Below are 9,097 nucleotides of genomic sequence, written 5' to 3'. Positions count from 1 at the left end.
TGGGGACCCCCCCCTGCCGGCAGGAGCGGTGAGTGCGGGCTTTTTCAGGGTTTTTTTCTTAAAGGGCCGGAGCTGGTCCAGGCGGGGCACCCATGGGGGCCTGGGGAGCGAGGGGCAGGTCAGGGGGCCACAGTGTGGGGTAGTGGGGGGCAGCAGGGATCGCCCCCCCACCCCCATCCGGCAGCACCCAGTGAGTTGGGGGGGGGGGTTCCCCCAAGTGCCGGGCGCTGGGGCTGGCGGGGCAGCCCTTGCCAGGCTGGGAGAGGGGCAGGCGAAGGGCCTGGCTCATTCGGAGATTCAGCAGCAGCCGAATCTCCAAACAAGATTCAGCTGAATCGAATCGGGACAGTGATTCGAATCACCGAATTGAATCACTGTCCACCGAATCCAAATCTGAAGCGAATACTAGCCGCTTCACACAGGCCTATTGCCGGGGTCTGCCGGTCACGTAGGCTCTGGCCCAGCAAAGCACTTAGGCACGTGTCTAACTTTAAGCACGTCACGCGGGGATTGGGGAACAGCAGGTTGCAAGTGGTGGGGCAGGACCTTCCCCTCCTGGGAGCGCTGAGCTGGGGCGCGCTGTGCTGAGCACGGCTAAGTGTCCTGCTCTGAAGGCATCTGACCTCGCTGCCGGTGGGATCTGCTCCCGTCCCGACCCCCACAGCTGCCCCGACACAACCGCTGCAGGAGGCAAAGGGCAGCTGCTGCTGTTGTGCGCTGCACTGGGGCTGCCTGCATGCACGAGGGGCTGCTCCAGGGAACTCCACACCGAGGTCCCGGAGAGGATAAAGGCACTGTGAGCCTATGCCTACAGCCCCGGCCCCGGGTCGTGATTACATCGCAGTCCCTGCTTGCATTGAAAAAGGTACCGGAAGAGTGATGTTGTAACCGTGATGGCCCAGCAACGATGTGAGGGGCAAGGATTTCTTAGGGTGATCTCTTTTATTGGACCAGCTCTGTATCCAAAGTGCTCCTGCAGAGTTGTGGTGTCCAGTCATTGAGAAAGGACGCGTCTAGCCCTTGCGGAGCTGAAGGCAGCCGGGTAGCAATGCAGTGAGCATCCCTGTGACGTCTGCCTGAGCCTGCGGAGAACCGTGCCGTGGTGGGGGGGGGGTTAGCTGCCCCCTTCCTGCTCCGGGGGACCTGCCTACCCCTCCCCAGCAGACAGCAGGGCAAGTGATGGGGAGGGATGAGTGACTGCACTCATCCCTGGAGAAGGGATGGAGAAGTACTGGGCCCTTGCAGCCACCCCTACTTCACTGGAAAAGACAGTGTGGAGCAGGGCTAGAAAACCAGTGGGACCGTGATGCACCCTGGACGGCTAAACCTGAGCCCTGGCTGCGCAAGCTGCTGGTCGCTGATGCTGCAATCCGGGCAGACCCAGATCCAAACAAGGCTCTGAACTGGTCCCCTGGAGAAGAGCAGTGGGGTGGAGAGGTGCAGCCTGCCGCCTCGAATGCACTGTGTGTTCTTGGGATCAAAGCCAGGCCTGACGTCACTGCTCGGGGCTGCGCTCTGCACCCTGGCCCATCCGAAGGCTCTGCGCACCCTCGCACCGTAGAAAACCAGATCCACCCAGCCAGTGGGAGACAGGAGGGGTCAGCCAAGATAAAAGAGGGGCAGGAGAGGACTCACTTCCTCTGCAGCAGCGGCTCTCAACCTTTTTAGACTCGAAGCACCCCTTGGAGAACACCAGCTCTTTGTTTTCACTCTTTTTTTGCCTACGGAAAGATAACAGAGAAGTTTTTCTCTTGCAAAGAACTCAGATCAGGCCCTGGATTTCTGTTTGAACTCTCGATCAGTGCTAGCACCGTGCGGCACCCCGTGGCACCTCTGGGAAGATCTCAAGGCACCCTGGTCAAGGATCCCTGCTCTAGAGCTGTGCGCCTGCACGCCGGGGAGAGCTGCTGCGCACCAGCTCCAGTTCACGTGCTGGTGACTTGGGGCAGAGCTCTCCTTCCCGGGCTGAAGCTTTCCACGCTCCAAGTCAGCCAAGAGGCAATTTGCATGCTGGAAAGTGTGAGATAAGGCCCCTCAGCTGTCACGGGGCAGTGGGATGGAGAAGTACGCTCCCTGCTGTGGCTGGAGTTGTTTGGTTTGTGGGGTTTTCCCCACCTCCCAAAAACTAGAAACCAATCCAATCCTTCCAAACCAGCTGGGGAAAAGCTCCTGCAAATGTTGTGGCAATCGGCAAGCAGGAAACTGTGCAAGTTGCCCCGAAACACACCCACACAGCTCTGAAAAGTGGCAGCAAAGGACCCAGCCCTATTCCCATTCAAATCAGCAGCAAAACTCCCATCAGCTTCGGTGGGAGTTGGGCACATCCCGCTGGCCTCCCTGCAGCCCCCGCGTGCTTCTTTGCGGGCACGGGGGTCACCCCCGTGCATCTCCCCCGAGGTAAGCCGGGAAGGAAGCATGCACCACAAAGTACGCATGGGCTTCAGTGCTTTGCTACGAGGGGGTGGCCTGGCCAGCCAGGGCCTTGCCCCTCCACGTGCCCGCTGCGGTCGGACACGGCCCCACAGCGGTTCACGTGCATCTGGGGTCGAGGAGCAGACAGACACCGAGTCAGAGCAGAGCGAGAAGACTGGCGACACCGAAAGCGTGTGGGAGGAAGATGGAGCTGGGCCCGGAGGAGGAGGAGCAATAGTGGCTGAGATCAGAGCTCGGAGGCGGCTGTGGGGAGAGCGCGCAGCGGGGCACGACACGGACGGGCAGCCCCAGCCCCTCCGCAGCGTGGGTCCATGGAGAAGGAAGGGGCCTGGAAGAGGCGCCCGTGCCTGCCTGACATTTCCCACTGCCGCCAGTCCGCCCGGCCCTGGCTCGACACCTTCCCTCCTTCCACCTCCGTGCCCACGTCCTGCCATCGTCGCTCTGCGGCGTCGAGGCTCCCTGCCGCACCAGAAGCCAGTTGCCGTGTCGGGCCGGACCAGCCGTCCGTGGCCAGAGGAAAGGCATGGAGCGACCTGCCGGTGGGGGCTGTTCCCTGAAGCCTCCCGATCGCACCGAATGCCCTGTTCTGGCAGGATGAGGAGGGGGGCACAGCACCACGTTACCTTCTCGAGACCACGAGTCAGTGCCTAGTCCCTGCGCGTGTCCTGCCCCCCGGCTATTTTTATTTATTCCTGACACACTAGCAGGGTCCCTGCGCATGGCGTCCCCATCCTCGTGTGTTTAACAGAACGCTTCCCTGTCCCTCCTGTGGTGCCAACCTCTCCCCTCCTTCCCTTGAAGCCCCCCTGAAACGCTCTTCTGCGCCCCGGTCCGTTTCCCATTTGAACAGCTTTGCTTTGGGAGACGGCTGACGTCTGCACAGGCATGGAAGGGGGATCATTTGTTTGAAGGAAATCAATGAATCGGCATCAGCAGCAGTTGTGATCCTTCCGGCTTCTGCAAATATTGACACGAGAGATTCATTCATGACAAAGTTCAGAGAGAGAGAAAGGGTCACAAGCACTAGTGCGATCGTGCGTCGGCAGGCATGCTCGTGTCAGACGTGCCCGGTGGCTCAAAGCACCACGGGTTTCACCGTGAGCCACCTGGAGAGCAGAAGTAGCACTACCGGATTGAAATGGCCCCCGAGCTCTTCTCAGGGCAGTCTATGCAGCTGACTTAGTCCATAAGGTGCATCTCTACCCTGCCTTCTCTTTAGCTGACCAGTCCCACAAGGTGTTCGGCGGGTATTGGACGCCGCGGGCATACCCACCTGTGGGCTGACACAGGTTGGCATGAAGCCACAGTAACAAAAGGAAGAAGCCACGTCTGTTTGGAGGCAGGAGAGGAGGAGAAATTCCTCAAATAAACTGTCAGCTGTGATAAATTTGCTCCGTTCTAGTTGCCTCCGTCGAGACTGGACTCTTTATCTGAAAACATCCAGCCAGCCAAGTCTCTGCCGTCTCCATTTATAACCTTCTGCATCGCCCACGCCACGAAAGCAGACTTTTATTGATCTCTCATACGTGCATGAAGGTGAGAGCCTCCGCTGTTCTCAGGTAGCTTTGAGCGTGTGTGGATGACACGGGCATTAATACAGACCACCTGAAAATGTTAACGCGACTTTTTTTTGGTGCGGCACATTTTTGTTTGCACGAACGGCGCTTTCAAGCGAGTTAAGCCCCCGTGTGTCATTCCCCCCAGATTTCAGTTGAGGGAGTCAAATACCAACTTACCCCCTGCAACGTCTTTCCTAACGCATGTGAACCACCACCCCCGGACTCTCACTGGGAGTCTCCCCTGGGCATGGTCACCCCCAAATCCTTGGCCCTTGCACCCGCCTATGCTCGGTCGGTCCAGTCTCTCTCCATCAGTACGCGATCCCAAAGACAAGCCGTGTGAATCCTCCCCGCCCGTTCCTTTCCCTTCCCATCCCACCGTGGTACAAGTATATGGTTGGTTTTTTTCTTTCATTAACTATAGCTGCTGTGATAACTGCTATATCATAAGCATAGCGGGCGGGCGGGCGGGCGTTTGTTGCCGTCCGGTCGATTGGCAATTGCTGTCGATGATGATGATGGTGGTGGCGAGCTCTGGCTTTTTTTTTTCCTGGTTGTTTTATTTTGGACTACATTTCCCAGCATGCCCAGCCCTATGGATCTTCATACAGTTTCCAAGGTGGGGTTCCCATTTCAACCCTCCCATTCCCTGCCCAGGTGCACCATCAATCTGTGTAATGCCACATGCGGCTTTTGGCGGTGTGTTGTGAATTGTTTTATAGATGTTTCTGGAACGTTTTTGAAAACGCGGCTTGCTCCGTGAGTCACTGCGTAAGGAGGATGCCATCCTCGAGCGAGCGTGAGACACCATGCGGGATTTGAAAGACGTGGTCGAGGAGTCCCGTGCTGAATCAGAGGTCACACGACCCTTGCAAGGATGCCTTTCAGAGCGTGCAGAACGACTTCAATAAACGGGTATGACGCCCGAAAGGGAAGTCAGTACGTTCACCTTGCCTCTCTGCAAGACAAGCGGAGAATTACAGCGGAGCCTGTCCCCCTAACTCAGCGGGGTCACCGCGGGGCCCTACGCCTGCCAGCAGGGCCAGGAGGGTGCCGCTGCATTTCAGAGTCACGGGGGGTGACGGCAAAGAAGCCCAAGTAACTGCTGCAATACTGGGTTGCAAATAATAAAACCTCATGGTTTCCTGGCTTCCCGTGTCTTCCTCCACATCCACCCTTACCCTGCTTGGTTGCGAAGGTGGATTTTATTCATTGTTCGGGTTCATTTCCCTCTGTTCGTTTGTCCTGCCACTTCCTGCGTGGGGCCGGGGGCAGGGGTTGGCAATCTCTCTTGCACGGGTACACGGGGGGCTCCACAGGTAAACAGGGGGGCTGCCTGGCTGGGTCACAACGCACAAGCGCTGGCATTTTGCAAAGCCTGGCTGGTGTGTCACCCCGCAGCAGCGGATTACTGAATTACTTTTTTGCAAGCCACCAGCCACTTTGCAAAGGCGGGGGCTCATGCCTTCAGGCTCTTTGGCTCACCCTTCACAACCCTTCCTTGCATTTTCCCTAGACGGAAGCTTTGAAAATGCGCTTTAGCAGGATTCTTTTCGCGCTCCTTTCCCGCCAGGCGCCTTCTCCTTCCTTCTGGAAAACCAAAGCGAGGCCGTGGGTGGGGGAGCGGTGTGGGGTTTAAAACCCACTTTGCTTGCACACAAACTAGGGACTTTGCAAACCTTTCCAGCTTCTTTTTGTGCTCCAGACTGTCTGGTTTTTTTCCACACCAAAACGAGGCTGCCTGGGGGGGAGAGGTTCCCCGCTCAAGCACTATAAATTTGGGGAGCAGAGGTCGGGGTGTGGGTTCGCTGCATCGACGAGGGAGGTTTGGGGGGGGGGGGGGCACAGCAATGCGAATCCAGGCTTTGAGAAGACTGCAGGCTGATCAAGTGGGGTGCAGTGAAGCTTTGAGTGATATTTGATGCCTGCACCTCTGCGACGTGCGACTTGAAAGAGGACGCAGCGATGTGCTATTACATGCCACCTTTGGTAAGGGACACCTGGCACTTGTCTGTGCCCTGAGGGTCGTCCCTAGTGGGGCACGAATACAAGTGACCGCCCCGGGCCCAGTGCTTTGGGGGCCCCGTAGAGACGGGCAGAGCAGACGGGGCAACTCCTCAGCGCCACTACCGGCCTCGCATCCGGACGCTCACCCACTCCCCTCCCCTGCCACTGCTGTGGCGGCACATGGGGGGGACGGTAATTTGCCCAAGGCCCTGCACCAGTGGTGTAATGTGGGGGCCTGGGGGGCAAGCCTGGGGTGCCACTGCCTTTGCTCCTGCATGCGCCCGCCCCGGACAAGACCCCTTCTGCAGCGGTTTCAACGGTAGAGGGTCAAGGCAGGGCGAGCGGCGCCGAGTGGTGGCGCTCCCTTTGCATCCGTGCCGGGGCGGCCACGCTGCCCGCCACTGTCGGTACCCACTGCCCTGCACCCTGCTAGGGTCAGCTCTGGTCGGGGGTGCGGGGCACTGTGTAGTTCAAATGTATTGCAAACGGGGCTGCTGGAACGTAGGGGCGTGCAGGACGGTACGTGCGGTGCACAGGAGGCACCAGGACAAATTCCTATGCTCTTTTAATCCTCCCTCCCTCCGGTTTTCAGATCCCCTTCCACTGCCAGCCGCAGGCTGATCGCTCCCTGTCGATGTGACAAGAGGCAGAAAGAGAAGGGAAGAAAGAAAGAGAAAATGAAGAGAATGACAACACTTCCTTCAGGATTCATTCTCTCAACAGCTGAACTAGTATGCATAATCATCAGAGCTGACTTTCATCCTGCCTGATATAGGCTTATAATATAATAACAGGTAATACTAATAATAGGAGGCAGCTATCAAGTCCAATAGTAATATATTAATAAGAGTTTATAGAAATAGTAATATTAATGATGATTTAGTGTACAATAATAATGATTGTAACGGTTCAATTCCTTATCACAGCATTTCAAAGCAAGTAGATCTGCCTTATCACCCGGCACACATCACACACATCCTGGGCCTCCACCATATCTATGTAGCCACTGTATGATATAGACCTATGTTATATATACTATTATATAGAGACTTATAATTACAGTTCGATTCCTTACGACGAGAAAGCAGATACGGAGCGTAAGGCAGGTGATTATGCACCCACCCTCCCTGCCTCCTTCCCCGAGCAGGTGACGGAAATGCTCACCTCCTGGTTCCTGAACTTGTATTACTTCCTCCTCCTGGTTGCTGGCCACAAGCACTGCTGAGGCTTCCCCTTTGTGTAATACCTGAACGGTGGAGGCTTTCTTCCCTTCTAACTGGGGAATCGTTGCCGGCCACGAAGCGAGCTGTGCTCGGGAGCTATGACCACTGCAGCGGCAAGGGCTCGGGTCGCAGGGGGCCTTCCACTACGGAAGCTGCAGCTTAGGTTTCTCCTCTGAATTGCGGAGGCCTTCTTCTTGGTTGCTGGCCAGGACCTCTTCCCCCCATCTGCCCTGTGCTTTAACCTCTCCGTTCCTTACACCTCTCCGTTGCACCCTTGTAACTTTGGAGTCGCTGCTGGGGCAAAGCTTCTTGCTGGGTGGCGAAAACTCTGCCTGCTTTCGCCCTCCTCCTGGGGAGCCTGGACCACTGCAGTGGCAGAAGCTGAGGCGCTTTGGCCCATGCTCGATTTGCACAAGCTCTCCAGGCCCACTTCACAGTCTTCTCGCCCTCCTCCAGGTTACTGGCCACGTCCTGCGTCAGTACGAGGTGGACAAGTTGTGCAAGCGCGTGTCATTCATTGCTGCAGAGGGCTCGGGTCGCGAGGGGGCCTTCCGCTAAGGAAGCTGATGAGGCTTGAGTTTCTCCTCTGAATCGCAGAGGCCTGCTTCTTGGTTGCTGGCCGAGACACACAGCTGAGTCGGGCCATTCACCTGTACCCGAGGGGGCCTCAACTGTGCCTGGGGGCCCCTGGGGGCCCACGCCTGCTGTCCGTCGCTCCTGTTACCAGGTTGTGAGAGCTGACTCCCCCCAACTTCTAATCACTACCCCTAATTGCTGCTTCCTTCTTCCAGCTCCTCCACCCAGGTTTGATTCTCCGTCCACTCCAGCGTCTGTTCTGCAGCTCCGGTCGCCGGCGGCTGTTCGAGGCAGTGCTCTCAGATCTCTGGAAACCAAGCAAGCCTGTTCACCACCAAGGCTGGGACACCCTCACCGGGAAAAACGGTAAGTCTCAATCTCAGCTTGCTCCAGGTAAAGCCGATCAGGGATTTTGAGGTGGGCACCACCATTTTAATGTGCGCGTGTCCACTACCAAGGGCAGTGTGGCCCTGACGGGGAGCTCTAGGCAATGCCCCAGCATAGGCCATGACAAAGGTATCATCGTCACACACGCGCAGGGGCAGCCTCAGCCCCAGCCCAAACTAAAATCCATAGTATGGCTTCCTAACCATGTTGAGCAAGCTCCTACCACACTTATCGTGGCAACCACGAGATTAAGTTCATTTACAAGAGGCATTATCTAGGCCATACCGGTAAGTTATCTACGCCGTGCCAGTAAGTTAGGGAAACTCCAACTCTGGGCAAGTGTCGGCTGTATATTATTAACAGCAGAAATGAGGTAGATGCAGCTTGTTCTTGCTGTTATTAATTATTACCGCGGGCAAAGGTGGTAGCGACAGAAACAAGGCATGCCCAGAGCTCCGCGGTGTGGTGGGGACCTCCGAAATACCCCCCGTTCTGCTGGCACTCCACGAATCGCACGCTGGTTGCATTAAATCTTCCTTCCTTACTCACCTGGTAGCTGCATGGTCTGCCACAGGCAACAAGCGGGGGAAGGGGCGGCTCAGAACGAAGGGATCGGGAGCAACCTGCGGGACGCCGTGTCGGCCCAGGGACAACCTGCGGCCCCGCAAACCAGCGGGACGCTGCACTGGCTGACGAACAACCTGCAACCTAGCGGGACAACACGTTGGCTCGGGGACAACGCGGGCCCTGCAAACCAGCGGGACGCGGCGCTGGCCCAGGGGCAGATCCACAAACCAGCGGGGTGGGATGCGGCGCGGGCCCAGGGGCAGCCCGGGTTCCCGCAGCACGCTGTGCGGGCCCGGGCCCAGGCTCCCGGCGGGTGCCGCGCCGGCCCAGGGACAAGCCTGCCAA

At 57.5% G+C, this 9,097-nt stretch overlaps 1 long non-coding RNA gene across 1 annotated transcript; it reads right to left on the bottom strand.

Moving 5' to 3' along the window:
* Positions 1-6,819: 6,819 nt before the first annotated feature.
* Positions 6,820-9,091, bottom strand: LOC112551443. The gene is made up of 2 exons (XR_003095757.1): positions 8,735-9,091; positions 6,820-8,105 (listed from the first exon to the last, which is right to left on the bottom strand). It is a non-coding gene; the product is annotated as an uncharacterized LOC112551443 (long non-coding RNA).
* Positions 9,092-9,097: the final 6 nt, after the last annotated feature.

This window comes from Alligator sinensis, unplaced genomic scaffold (assembly GCF_000455745.1).
Source record: "Alligator sinensis unplaced genomic scaffold, ASM45574v1 scaffold407_1, whole genome shotgun sequence".
In the NCBI taxonomy this organism is placed as follows: Eukaryota; Metazoa; Chordata; order Crocodylia; family Alligatoridae; genus Alligator; species Alligator sinensis.
The sequence above is the reverse complement of the archived record's forward strand: the minus strand, read 5'-3'. Positions and strand labels throughout refer to the sequence as shown.